The following is a 15,246-nucleotide window of genomic DNA, read 5'->3' on the forward strand; positions in this document are numbered from 1 at the left end:
TTTCTGTCCAAAGTTTTTCCTTATGATATCTTGCTTTGTCTCAATCCTCTATTATCTTGTTTGTGGAGTTATTTCAATAATTGTACCTTCTTTCTGTTAATCTGAGACCCATACTCTCTCCTTGAGCTTCAGCACTGGTAACTTGGGTGCTCTGTGCCTGTAATTAAAGTTCCGAGCCTGGTTGCTTCTCTATTCTTTCTCATGTTGTTTTACCCTCTCATGGTCATTCATGGTGATATTGGAAGCTGTTCTCAACCAACTGCCCACTTGTAACTCTGATGGTGAGAAACCATTCTGTAATGGTGAGGTTCAATAACTCCAAAGAGGTTTTTCTTCAACAGGTATTTTATGGTTTATACCCCTCTCTAAGCTTTTCCATTCACTTGAGGATTTCAAGGTGAACATGTTGCATGAAAGAAGCCATATTTGTTTGCTAAATTATGGAATAACCTGTTAGTAAATTGTGGCTGATTATCAGTCAATACAAGTCCAAGATGCTATGTGTTGTGTAAATTCTACTGACGGGTGAATGACTGCTTTTATTGTGGCACCAAGTAATCTGTTTACTTCAACACACTGAGAGTAGTATTCAATGATAATAAAGAAGGTTTTCCCCTTAAATTCAAATGAGTCTATTCCCAGGCACTCCCACAACCTTGACTGAAAAGTAGAAGGTAATATTGGTTCTTTTTTTTTTCTTGGCTGTTTACGACACAAGTAAGATGGTGAGAAATAATTGCTTCAATAGAGAAAGTAATGTTTGGCCACCAGTCTGAATTCTGTGCTCTCGCACAAGATTTTGCTATTCCGAGATGACTTTAATAAAGTCTTTGAAAAATATCAAGCTGAAGTATTCTCAGTATGATGACTCTCGCATTGAAGGCTGGTGAGGTTTCAGTAACAGTGAGATACTTGCGCTGGTCAAAGTACTGCCGCAGTATTGGATTAGTGGGGATATAGTCTGGCCATCCATCCAGGCAATATTCGCTGATTTGGAAACATTCTTCACCTCATCACTGGGGTTGATTTATTTCTTGTAACATTTTGCAGTAGCTGCAAGTCTGAGTGATTATCCACATGAGTACATTCTTCCTCCTCCTAAATAAAGTATAAATCTTTTTGTTTGGTTCCTTCTGATGATACTCGTGGCAGTGTGTCTGTTCTTGTTTGATACTTCCCTTGTGCAAACTCTGTGATCAAGCAATGTTTTATCAATCTTAATCTCAACCACTGGATTCTGGGTGGCATCTTTGGAATTTATTTTATGTTCTGAAGGGTGACTCATGGCTAATTAGAACATAGAACAATACAGCACAGAACAGGCCCTTCGGCCCTCAGTGTTGTGCCGAGCCATGATCACCCTACTCAAACCCACGTATCCACCCTATACCCGTAATCCAACAACCCCCCCCCCCCCCCTTAACCTTACTTTTTAAGACACTACGGGCAATTTAGCATGGCCAATCCACCTAACCCGCACATCTTTGGACTGTGGGAGGAAACCGGAGCACCCGGAGGAAACCCACGCACACACGGGAAGGACGTGCAGACTCCGCACAGACAGTGACCCAGCCGGGAATCAAACCTGGGACCCTGGAGCTGTGAAGCATTTATGCTAACCACCATGCTACCGTGCTGCCCTAATTGCCTGCTTCAATTTTTAAACTGAATCCCGTAACGTGGTTTGAAATTTGTTGCATGTCCATGTTGTGGCCAAAGGTCTTTTTCCATCGTGGCGTACCATCCACTTTGAGTTTAATACTCCAATATTTGTTTCCAGTATCATTAATCACATTCAGAAAGGAAATTGTGGGCATCACAGTGGTTGGCACAGTTGCTTCGCAGCTCCAGGGTCCCAGGTTCAATTCCCGGCTTGGGTGACTGTGCGGAGTCTGCTCGTTCTCCCCGTATCTGCATGGGTTTCCTCCGGGTGCTCCGGTTTCCTCCCACAGTCCAAAGATGTGCAGGTTAGGTGGATTGACTAAGCTAAATTGCCCCTGGTGTCCAAAAAAGGTTGGGTGGGGTTACTGGGTTAGGGGAATAGGGTGGAGGCGTGGGCTTAGGTAAGATGCTCTTTCAAGGGCTGGTGCAGACTCGATGGGTCGAATGGCCTCCCTCTGCACTGTAGAGTCTATGATTCTATGGTCTGTTCCTTTGCTTGTGGTTCTTCCACATCTTGTACGTGGCTCTGTTTCAAAATTTTCTCACTCTTTTTACACATTGGCTGCGTTTCGAGTGACTAACAGTTTTGAAGAAGCCTATTTATCCACAGTTCCTGTACCAACCTCCCCGCACAGGTGCCGGAATATGGTGAGCTGCGGCTTTTCACAGTAACTTCATTTGAAGCCTACTTGTGACAATAAGCGATTTTCATTTCACTTTCATTTCATTGTATTTCATTTCATTGTGGCACTCTTGCCCTCCCCTCCCATGCTGGCCATTCACTCCTCTCTTGTACGGTTTGTTTCCACCACAATGAAGATGTTTCAAAATGGCTGCCACCATATTTTTCCCCATGTTGGTGGGCTTAGGCTTTGACATGCTTTCTCTTTTATGGTCCAACAACTGAATGGTCTCAGTTGATCTTCTCCATAGCAATTCCCCTTCCCCATGAACAAACAACTGATTTCTGTTTCATGGATTCCTTTTGCCTCACAAACTACTGTTCTTATTAGTGTTTATTCCTTGATGTGTTGGGCAAGCTGGGTCTATGTGGACTGCATTTGATACAGTGTAGAGAGAGACAGGCTTCCAACACTTGATGAGATGCAACACAATTTTATTGAACATCTAACTATATTACATGCTTAACTGTGGGTTGACACTATGCTGACTTGACTGGAGACCTGAGGCTAGTCTGACCAGACTAACAGACTACCACATGGTGTGTGTACTAGCTGCTGTTCACGAGCTCTGACTGTCTCAGAGGCTGAATCCCAAGAGACTGGGAAAACTGGTACCCTCTGGCTTTATAGTGGTCGTGTCCTGTCTGGTGATTGGCTGCTGTGTTCTGTGTGCTCGCTGGTCATCCTGTGTGTCAATCACTGCCTGTCTGCACTCCATCATATACATGGATGTATATTATGATATTCCTGTCTTGACTGTAAGAGATCTGGTCATACGTTGTCTGGAACCCAAGTACAATTTAGTTGAAAATCAGCTTATACTTTTAACCACAGTTCCTTGCCAGTTCATAAAGACATCATTGAGTGGGTCCATGGCCGCGATTATCTGACCACCCACGGTATATTTATTGGTGGTAGAAGCTGCTCACCATTGGCTGCTGAGATCTTTTGGTCCCATTGAGATCTATGGTGTTTTGTGTGGCTGGGCCTGTCCCACCACTGGGGAACCCATCATCGGTAGAAGGGGGCAGTCGGGGGGGGGGGGGGGGGGGGGGGGGGGAGGGGAGGGTGGTGGTGGGTCACCTTCTGCGGGACCGGAAGATCCTGCCGGTGGGAAGGGCTGGAAAATCACGCCGCATGTTTTCATCTGATCATTTTTCTTTTGATTAAATTTATCCCTCTCTAATATTACATTTCGATGAACTCTGAAATAAGAGTCAAAAACCTGCAGGACTCCTTAATAAGACATTGAAGTCTCATCAACACTCTACCTTGCTATCATATCATCAGCTATTGATCCGACTGCATAAAGTAGCCTACTGGTCTTTATATCTTTTTTGTGTAATTCTGAAGCCATTCTGTACCTTGTGAACCATTTTCTCCAAGTGTCCCAGTTCTGGGCTTGTTGCATATTTTCTGCCAATGTTTCTTCGTGTGGTAGTATGGATTTCATGCTACAGCTGGGCCCTGGAATCGTTCTTGCTTCTGTGGCTACTGCTTTTTGTTTAAGGCCTATGCTCACTCCAGTTTTGTTTCCAGATTTGTGTCTCAGCTTGTATCTGCTGCTCCCTCAACATTCCAACGTATTGCTAATTCTTGATTTTTTTTCCTTTTGTCTTTCCTCGGTGGCTGTATATACTTCTCGGCTCTGTGTCTTCGTTCTAAGGTTCCCTGGGTCTTTTTTATGCTGCCATGATGTTTCATTGTATGGTTGGGGTCCAGACTGGGGTTTGGGGGATTGTCTATTCTCCCACATTCCGCTGCTGGAGTTTGTTGTTTCTTAAAACCATTACTCTTTATTTACAGCCGGTATTTAGACCTCTGCGCAATGTTGGAGCTTCTCCTGTCAGAACTTTGTTACTTCTCAGTCATGTGACCTGACATCATTATTCCATCAGCACCATATATGTTTCTGATGTTAACCCTTTACTCCACAAGAACTGCATTTTTACTATTGTGAAAATATAGAGATTTGTATAACACTAACAAATTGTCATAACCTGTAATTATATGGAACGTATGGGGTCAGGATGATCGTCATCCCAGAGTCCCCACTCAGCTGGTTGGGAATCACCAGGAGCCGTGTACCTAAAGCCTTGGAAATAAACCTTTCTTCTTCTGCTCAGTGCGGTGTAGACTCCCCTTGTGTGTACAAAACAAACATTGAAAATGTACCCAGTAAATTTGGTTAAGTATATTTTTGATTACATGTAAGTGCAGAGCTATCTCCCAGCTGGGCTTCTAATGCAACTGACAATGTAACATCAATCGGCTAGGCAGAACACTTGAATCCACACTGAATTGTCTCAAATATAATGGTATGGTATAATGTAGCCTTGTCATGATAATGAAATTTTAGATCTAATTGGCACCTGAGCCGGGAATATTTACTTCTGAAAAGCTTGGATACAGCCACAATGGAATTCCTTGAAATACAGTGTGATTTATGCAGGATTTTAGATATATTGGATTATAAACATTTAGAGATTTAAGTGTTAAAAGCCAGGGTTATAGTGTGTCTGACTGCAGTACTCATGTTTTTAAAAATAATCTTGTTTTGCAAGACCAGAAAGCTTTTAGGAATCAGAAGTGAAATTTACCATTGTAAAAGCCTGGACTAATGCACTGTTGTTTGACTAGGGGGAGTCCCTGGGGAGTTAATGTGTTTTCAGCTTGGGAGATGATTTCATTACTGGGTGGAGCTAAGGTATTCAGACCTTTTGAGAAAGATTTTGAGTTGAGTTCTGATCTGGCTAACACTGAGCCGATGCATAACGAGCTGGATTCTCCCAAAATGGGACTATGTCCGCCACATCGGCATAAAAAAGCTGGGGTTTTACTTCAGAGATTCCTTGAAAGAGGATCAGCTAATTCAATGCCCTGCAGGGGGCTAGCTGGGACCCGGAGTAATTCACGCATCATAGCCTCCAGTGGACGCGCTGAGCTCCATGGCGGACTTGGACCGCGGGACCAGACACAAAAATTAGACACCCCCCCTCCCCCCGATCGGCCACGTATCCGAGCTTCTAACCGCGCAGATCTAACCCCCGGCATCCTATAAGGCCAGCCCCCCCCGGTGTCCGATTCCCCCGCCCCCCCCCCCCCCACCAGGACAACCATGAACTGAATTGCAGCTGCCACACCAGCATCCTGACCGGCAATAGCAGGTTATTTCCATGCCATCAGGAACTCGGCCGGTCGGGAGCGGAGGATCGCTGGGCTGGCGTCTGTCAATGGGCCCCCAGCCGCGCGGCGTACTCCGCGGTCACGAGGATTCCCGGGTCCCGTTGAACCGGTGCCAGGCCCGATTTTGATGTGAAAGTGGATTCTCCACCCCTGCGCCGAATGCGATTTCGGCGCGGGGCTGCCGAGAATCCAGCCCGAGGTCTTTTGCTCTCACAGTAGGATAGTTAAATAAGATTGCTAGTATTTAAATCATTGCAGACTTGTCAGAGGACAAGGGCAAAGATAAAACAAACCAGTTGAAACTGATTTTTGAAGACAATCACCCAGAGTCTGCAGGGGTCTAACAGGAGCCAAATCTCTTCTGGGAAGCAAGTATTACTCTGTGTCTGTGGTTTTTGGGATGGATTGAGAGTTGTATGTTTTTAAAAAGGAAAAAGTAATTAAGGGTATTGTATTTACTGTATTTTGTAATATCGTTTAAGGGAGTAAATATAAGCTATTTTTGGATGTGAGGTTAAAGATTTTATTACTGTGTTAATAAAGTTTTATTTTAAAAACACCAAATCCCTATTTCTTTGAACAATCACTCCTGGAGAAAGGTGTTCTTTCTGCAGTGTTACAAAATAAATGATTGGGGTTTCGGTCCAATATCTTGGCCACTGTTGGGTTCTGTCAGCGATCGTAATAACAGTCTACCTCTCAATGTGCAAAAGGACAGGACTTATTGCCAACATCTGCCATCCAGACTTGAGACTGTCCCACATCCTGGGACAATGCATTTCCATAAATGGAGTGTGTGTCTTTGCCAAGAACCTCAGCACTCACGAGGAAGAGGGGTCTTTTTACTCAGAACCTAGCCTTTGAATGAGATGTTTCGGGTTATGTCCATTTTAAGACTTGTTGATGAGTCCTTTAAATAACACTGCTGGTCCCTTCCTGCTGTTGAACAAATGTTAGGCTGTGCAAGATTAAGAGAGGGTGTTGTGTTGAGGAACCAATGTTAAAAATGACATTGGTAGAGTTAATTTTGCGTTACCCACTGACTGATATCACAATCTGTCTTCTCTACGTCCTTCCAGCCCATGATCCTAACTCCAACGTTAACAACCTACCAATTTCAGTGCAGCTTGCACTATAAGTGTGCATGTATAGCATGGATGCCACTTACAAGCTGGAGCAGTATGAACATCTGGGCGCTATGCAACCATATTTTGCAGTCTCGGTCTTCAAGCAATATGTCAGGTGTTGATGTATATCATAAATAATCCCACTTTCAGCATTTTCAATATTTTTCAGTATTAAAGCTCCTAGTCTCGTGTTTTTTTTAAATCAATTTGAAAAATAAATACAACCAAATAATCAGAGAAGGCACAAGTATTTTCGGCCTCTCTTGTGAAGACGGTAGAAATGTTCAGAGAACCATAAGGTACCTTTTGTACTCCCAGTGCAGGTTTGGTTCCAGTGGGAAGTTTGGCTGTTTGCGGTCCTGTAAAGAGGAAATGTGAAACTTTAACTCATAATCGAGTTTTATGCTATCTCATAATGTTTGTAGGAAACTGGGTTTAAGAGAACTGGATGAGGAAGGGCATTCCACTAATCTGAGTTCACCCATCCAGGAATGGTTCAAAGTGCCTCTACTGCTCTATTTGCTTATTTAAGGCTTTTGCCTTCACGCTCCATCTGTCTGGAAAGCCATTCCAAATATTGACCACTCATTGTATGAAGAGGGATTTCCTGATATCAGCCTCAAATTTGCTTTTTCGCAGTTTAGACCATTCTCCCCATCACCGTTTCTCATAATTTAGCTGAAAATAGTTTAGATTTACTTGTTTTTAGATAATTCATGGAGTGTGATTGTTCATGGCAAGGCCAGTATTTATTGTGCATCCCTAATTGTCCTTGAAAAAGTATTAGCTGCTGCCTTGAACCTTGACTGGAAGGAGCAGTGATATAGCTCAATCAGAATGGTCTCTGAGACAGGAACTTAAATCTCGTAAACCAATATATTGGATCACCTCTCAGGGTGATCTTTCTTTAAAGGCTGAAGACAGCAGGGGCAGGATTCTCTATCGGCCGACACCGGAATTGGGAAACGCGATTGGGCGGAGAATCGGTTCTGAGGCTGAAATAACAGCCAGTGCCGATTTCATAGCAAATCGCAAATCTCCGTCGCCTAGACAGTGGCGTCAATGCATTCCAGAATGCACCTGTAGTAAATGTCACTGGCAAAGCATTAGTGGGTCCAGCCCGGTATTCTCCAGGGCCTCCACGATTCTCCGCCTCCAATGGGCCAAATTCCTGATGGCGAGGTTCACTTGTGCTTTTAAAAATCATGAAACAGGTGCCGTGGCTGCTGAGGGAGTGAGAGGGGGTACAGAAGTGTCCAACATTTCCATAGTTTGCTGACAGTTTTGTTGCTGGCCGGGGCGGGCTTCTGCCAGGGCCGGGGTGAGTAGCGTGGAGGTGGGCTGTGGGCTCCGGTTAACTCGTGGGCAGCACGGTAGCACAAGTGAATAGCACTGTGGCTTCACAGCGCCAGGGTCCCAGGTTCGATTCCCTCCTGGGTCACTGTCTGTGCGGAGTCTGCATGTTTCCCCGTGTGTGGGTGGGTTTCCTCCGGGTGCTCCGGTTTCCTCCCACAGTCCAAAGACTAGGTGGATTGGCCATGCTAAATTGCCTTAGTGTCCAAAATGGTTAGGAAGGGTTATTGGGTTACGGGGATAGGGTGGAAGTGAGGGCTTAAGTAGGTTGGTGCAGACTCGATGGGCCAAATGGCCTCCTTCTGCACTGTATGTTCTATATTCTATGTTCTAAACGGGTTTGGAACACCATTACCACAGCCTGCAAGGCAGCCATGCAACTGCGCATGCCGCTGACTGCCCACTGTGAACGTAGGGCCACGGGTCCTTTGGCTCTTTCCCCAATCCACCCCACTAGGTGCCCTATCACCCATGCTTAGTAACATAAGGGGAATAAGTGGCATTCAGCCCTCCACCTATTCCACTATTGGGCTGTCGCTTCCCATGAAGAAGCCAAGGAGACTAGTCTGATGAAATCTTGCCCATTTGAATCAAATGTTGATTTTGTTTTTATTGTGCTGATAATTCTTGATTTTATTCATAATTGATTCCATTGTTTTCAATGGAATTGAATAAGGTTAACAGATCTGAATTTCCTGTGCCTGTTTTTAATGGCCCATACATTTAACATGTAAGCACTTTGTAAGCCTATTTCAAAGTACTCGTGCTATACAATGTCCAGTGGCCACTTCAAAATCTTTTTAATGTCTCACAAATCTCCTTTAATCTTTTTCATATTCTGGCAGAAATATCAGCTGCCATAGACAATTTGTTTGGCCTGACACTTTAACCCTGAGCATCCCGCATCATTCATATCAAAGTTATTGATTGCTTATTTTTGCTTAGGAAAGGCATGTTCCTCGTGTCTTCCTTTGTGACAATTTGGAGGACAATTTAAATGGTTGATTTCAGTGGTGCAGAGGAACTTCAAATGAACTTTGTTATTCATATGCTTGTATCCGATGACAAGTTGTCTTAACATGCTGAACTAAAGATTTCTAGGCTTGATCTAAAAGCCTTGAAGTAATTCATTCCGTTTCCGTCAACAAATCTGCAGTTATGCCAAAGAAGTGAAGACATGTTCCTCCACAGCGAAATGAAATTGCCGTCAAGTTTCAATTTCAACTAATTGAAGAGTAATTACTGAACCGATTCTTAGCTTAATGTCTGCTTTCAAACCATGAGCGCTCTTTTAAAACCTGGAGCACCATAAAAAGCAAATTTTGCTCAGTGTTGTCTAATTAAATTCATCAAATTAGGACTGTCATGCAGCTGCTTGCGTTATTATCCAGTCATTCTTTTTCATTCATTATCCTTCTGAGCCATTGACTAACAAACTATTGTTGCTCCATTAATTTGGAGTTCATCTACACCAGGGGTGGGCAAACTTTTCCGTGCAAGGGCCACATTCAGAAATTCACAATTTTAAAGGGCCGCATAGTATATTAAGTAAAATAATTAATATTTTAAATAGCCAAAATAAAAGGTCTTTAAAGAAAAAAAAAGCACATTTATTTGAAAAACAAAGTAACTCAGTAAGTAACAGAACAATGTCAATGAGAATGATCCATCTGACTGCAGTCATTTACCAGTTTGTTGAAATCAGGTGTCAAGTTGCTTGTGTTGATCCTTAACACTGACAGAAGCACAGCCTAGCCGAGTCAACGATAAAAACGCGCGTATTGGGGTGGATGACTGGGGCTGCCTTATTGGTCGGTTTAGTTGGGTGTGCGACCAATAGGAGTCCAGGTTACAAACAATAATAAGGCTTATTGTTTGTAACCTGGACTCCTATTGGTCGCACACCCAACTAAACCGACCAATGAGACAGCCCCACTCATCCACCCCACTACGCGCGTTTTTATGCGGCCCGCCAATGAGGTGCCCGGAATCATAACCGGCATTTTTGAAAAGCCGCCGGGGAAAAGCCGCTGAAGTAAATGCGCTTATTGAATAAGCGCATTTACTTCAGCGGCTTTTCCCCGGCGGCTTTTCAAAAATGCCGGTTATGATTCCGGGCACCTCATTGGCGGGCCGCATAAAAACCTTTGTCGGGCCGCATACGGCCCGCGGGCCGTAGTTTGCCCACCCCTGATCTACACTATTGTAAAATCCTACACCTGTACGACCCAGATTTATTTTTCTTTGTTCCCTTTATTTGCCGCTTTATTTTTGGGTATTTTCCAAATAATTAACAGACATTTCATGTATATTCTGCCTGGTTCTTTAATATTATAGGTAAAGTGGCCAAAGTCCCAGATGACCATAAGCGGCTTTCCCCTTTTAGGGGGAGAGCTGGCTGCTGGTGATTTAACCTGAGGATCACCATACCTTTAGTGAGGGGCAAGGTTGAGAAAGCGGGGTCTTCATGAATTACCATGAATAATAATTCAATACAATACAAACAATAGAGGGCATCACCAATTCCCAGTATAAATGTCAGACCTCGGGGAATCTTGGGTAGTTAGGTGCTAGCAGAGGAGAAGTATTGATCACAGCACGGGGAGTAGTTTAGATTAGAGAGAGTTAGCATGAGGACATCATTAGTTACTACTAATTTAGAGATTATTGTTTAACAGATTCAATCTTACTTAGCTAGTAGTTATAGCTCTGTAGAGTGTGCAAACTGTATTTAATTCATCATGATTCAATAAATTAGTTTTGCTTCAATCTAAAGATTGATGGTTTCTTTATCATCAACTCATCAGACCATTCTGGATCAAACGGCAAAGAATAACAACATATTACCACAAAGTGCAATATAACAATTATAACATCAGATACAAGTGCCTCTGGTCCAATTCTCTCAATTTGCTGTTCTTTAAAAATCTCAACTACCTAGTACTCTGTTCACTGTGGGTGCGATCGAACTGCCTCGTTGCGCCCAGCTCTGTCTCCACGAGGCCATTAAATCTCGCGAGATGGCTGTCACAAGATTTATGGTAGCTCTGAAGGTTTTGTGAGATCTAACGAGATCTGATTATCCCAAGGCCCTGGAAGAAACGATCGCACCTGGGAGACCTCTCTATGGTGCCGAATAGCACTGGTCCACACAAACATGGACACGGTGGGGTCTCCCAGGCCATCAGAGACCCCCGGGTGGCTGGGCTCTTGGCAGGACAGGGCACTCCCGTTTTCACTTTGGCACCATGAAACTGCCAGCCTTGTACCTTTGCACTACCACCTGGTTGGCACTGCCACTGCGGTGTGGTGGCTGAGGAGGGGGTCAAAGATCAGGGCAATATTTAAAAATGGCTCAGCTTGTCAGTGCAGGACGAGAGATAAGTGTGGCCTTGGTGGGAAGTTATCGACTGAGGCCAGAACTAAAAGGAATCCCTTTTAATAGTGGGGTCTTTCTCGGTGTTGCAGGTGCCCAAAACAGGCGTTAAATCTCACCTATGACATTTCTGCAGATACTCATTTGCTCAACTTAACCATCACCTCTTTCTTTGACACCCTAGCCCCACTAAACCATTATATTTTCTCTATCACCCTGACCATTCCCCCCAACGTCCACTTCATGTCCACTTTCTTAAGTCCAAGAGACACAAATTTGAATGGTTACGGTGAATGACTGCTTTAGCCATTCCAGAAACCTGATTGGATCACGTAGAATGTGATCAAATCCTGCACTCATTCGCAAAAACTGGTTCTTATTCAAGGCTGATCACGGAAGGCAACGGTAACCCCTTGGTTTTTCTTATCACCATTGAAAACTGCTTTCTCAAATTCCTTTACCTTGTCTCTTGCCCACTGATCTCGTTAGTGAGGAACCCCATAGACCTCTTTGTCACTATATTGGAAACCAGCAGCTGCTTTTGTCACTTCTCTCCCGTCCTCTTGCCTTAGACCCGATCTCTCACCTTTCTCTGTATTCTCTTCTATCTCCCCTTATGCCATCTTGGAGCTCATATTGACCCATCCTTCTCCCTGAACTCTACTCCCATTAAATTGCTGATCATCCAAATGCCTTACCTGGTTCCCATGTTAACTAATATTGTTCAAAGTTTCTTCTTTCAGTTGTTGATCGTCTCCCCTTCAAATCTCCTGACACAACCTCTCTCCTCAAAAACCCAACCCTTGACTGCCCCCCCCCCCCCCCCCCCCGCCTATCGTTGAAACTACTGTCCCATCTCCAACCTCCAATTTTTCTCATCTTTGAACAGTTGTTTCCCAAATTCTTGCTTCAAGGAGTATCCACATATCTGCACCACCATTGCTAAGAACTCATATTTCCAACCGCGCAGCACCTTCCAACTATTGACTTGGCTGAGCTCACCAGCTACTGAAACCCTTTTCTGTACCTTTCTAACCTCTAGACTTGACAATTCAAATGCAGTCATTCGGAATTGCTGAAGTTCATTCAGTAAAAAAATCTTACCTTTGCAATTCTGGAGAGTTTGGTTGAATGGGATGTCAATGCAGATCAGAAGAATCATCTTCCCAGAACCACATTTATATGCTCTGTAAACAGAAGGGAGGTTTATACTTCATAACACAATTTGCAGACAAGTTTGTTATTATTTCCAATATCATGTTGATCTACTGAGCAGACACATCTCCAGAGATCCATTTTGTAAACATCCATTCATTGGTGTATGTGCAAAAGTTTGAATATGTGATTTTCAAAAGGAAGATCATTGGCAATCTTGAATATAAACTCTGCTGGATTCCTATCCAAATGAAGATGTCTAACTGATTTAATAATTGTATGGAACAGAATAATATGTGAGTAGAGCAAAAATAGGTCCAGTTAAGTACCCATTCCACATTATCTGGAGCAATTTAAATTGCTTTTGATTTGAGGATTTTTTTTCATAATTACTATTTAATGGAATCTGTGTAATAATATAAATTGAAATTATTTGAATTGATTGGAGAGTGTGATTTTACAAATGTCTAGGTGGATATTCTCTCAAGCTTCATCCTGACTGCACTAATCAGGTCTTTTTTCCCCTGATGGATTTCAATTAATTAATACTATATTATCTGTAGTTAAGTTGAAGAATGAAATATAATGGCCCAATGGCACATTAGTATTATACTGAACCTTTTCATTGAGCGGCAGGATACAATTCATCTCTCTGATTCCCAAACCCAGCTGAGCTGACAAGGAACTATTTCCGGTGGGAAATGGCACCCCCTTGTCAGAACGGCAGGAAAACTGCACAGCAAGAGAGCCCAGGTCGTTTCCGTGAAGCTCTTAATGCTGACATTTCTTAGGCACAATGCACAGAAGCCTAGCAAGTTGTGTGTCTAATCTTCGAAATCTGGCACAGAAGACCAAATGGGAGATAGAAAAATAACTTTGATCGTGGGAGGTTAATTTTCATTTTTAAGTTCTATCTAATGAGCGTTGAATCATTATTGAAAATGTGGTTTTCAATGAAGGGAACCGTTCACTGACAGTTCTTCCGCTTCCTTTCCCCCCCGTAACTTCCGTAACTTTCCTTCCAGTCACGTCTGCCTGTGCTGGTTCCTCAGCCAAGAAGGCAAGATGTCACTGTTGCAAGTTGGGATTTCTTTCACTCGTCAGCTTCTGTCGACAAGCAAGTGTTTACTAAGAACCAAAACCCGTCCCTCTACTCAGTAGATCGGATTTAGCACACTACCTGATAACCAGTGTGGCAGCACAAGTGATTAGCACTGTGGCTTCACAGCACCAGGGTCCTAGGTTCGATTCCCCGCTCTGTCACCGTCTGTGCTGAGTCTGCAAGTTCTCCCCGTGTCTGCGTGGGTTTCCTCCGGGTGCTCCAGTTTCCTCCCACAGTCCAAAGACGTGCAGGTTAGGTGTATTGGCCATGGTAAATTGCCCTTCGTGACCAAAACAGGTTAGGAGGGGTTATTGGGTTACGGGGATAGGGTGGAAGTGAGGGCTTAAGTGGGTTGGTGTAGACTCGATGGGCCGAATGGCCTCCTTCTGCACTGTATGTTCTATGTTCCATATGGAAATAACTAGTGACACATGCCCTTGAGTGTGGCTTAAATCTGTAACCTCGCTGAAACCAGCGGGAAATAACATACTGACAGCTTTCATCAAATCACTGGCTGGATTTTATTAAGGAATGAAATAATGGAAGCAAAATGGATCAGTAGAATGCCGCCAGTCGTTTGATTTTTAACCAGTACTTTAAAACCATTCCAAAAATGTGGATGTCAAATCCTTAATGATTCCAACACTCTTTTATAGCACATCTGTGAAGAAAAGGTTTTACATGAGAAGCAGCCCACAGAGCTCGCCATTTGTCTCTGACCTATATAATTGGATAGCAAGAAGAATAAATGCAACCAACGTCTATTAGATATTCCTCTTCCGTTTGATCCAGAAAGAACAAAATAGAAGGTTATTGTTCACAATTAACTGGAATTGTTCATCAAATAGAGTTGAATTTCACAGTGCAATAAACAGGGTCTCACAATTTTCCATCTGAGGAAACAGGCAAGTTAGCTTCTGTCAGTTAGACCAGTCCCTCATTTTCACCTCTTTCTTTCTGTTCAGTGAACTAACTCCCTTCTATCTTCGCAATACTCAGGTCGATATCAAGAATTCATATCCAGAAGTTTCCATCTGAATTAATTTGTATCCTGCTGCAACATGTAAGAGGAGCACTGCGCGACAATACAACTGAAAATGAGGGACAGGCAAAGACCAGTTGGGCTATTGACACTTCAAAATGAACTATGAAATGTTCAGTATGTAAGTTAGTGGAGAGGCAACGACACTTTGCGCAGGCCACGTAAAGGGCAGCATTCTATTATTTTGAGATTAAGTGTGGATGGCTCCAGTGGTATCTGTCCCATTGGCCAGAATTGTGGGTTGCAGCACCGGATTCAGCTCTTGGAACCTCATTAATTATGCACAAGCGAGTTCCCTCCAACTCACCTGGCGGGTTGGCAGCTCATTCAGCTGCACACCTTCAGCTAACGGGTTCACAGCTCTCAGTGCCATATTTGAATCTGAGTCCAGCACACTCCCGTCACTCTCTCCAGCCCACCTGTCTTCACCAGATGGTACAGGAAGTCGGGAACCCAGAGGGAATAGGATAGCAGCCTCAGTAAGAAGTCTGTTCCTCGATTCAACCGCCCCCTCTCCCAACCTCATCACCTGTGAGGCACCCATGCCCCTCTTGGGCATC

At 43.7% G+C, this 15,246-nt stretch overlaps 1 long non-coding RNA gene across 1 annotated transcript in view; it reads right to left on the reverse strand.

Moving 5' to 3' along the window:
• Positions 1-6,964: 6,964 nt before the first annotated feature.
• Positions 6,965-15,246, reverse strand: part of LOC119979020 — a 186,324-nt gene continuing 178,042 nt past the window's right edge. Inside the window, exons 2-3 of the long non-coding RNA XR_005463620.1 lie at positions 12,492-12,574; positions 6,965-7,017 (exon numbers count right to left, since the gene is read on the reverse strand). This is a non-coding gene — a long non-coding RNA (uncharacterized LOC119979020). The remainder of the gene's footprint in view (positions 7,018-12,491; positions 12,575-15,246) is intronic.

Source organism: Scyliorhinus canicula, chromosome 15 (assembly GCF_902713615.1).
Source record: "Scyliorhinus canicula chromosome 15, sScyCan1.1, whole genome shotgun sequence".
NCBI lineage: Eukaryota > Metazoa > Chordata > Chondrichthyes > Carcharhiniformes > Scyliorhinidae > Scyliorhinus > Scyliorhinus canicula.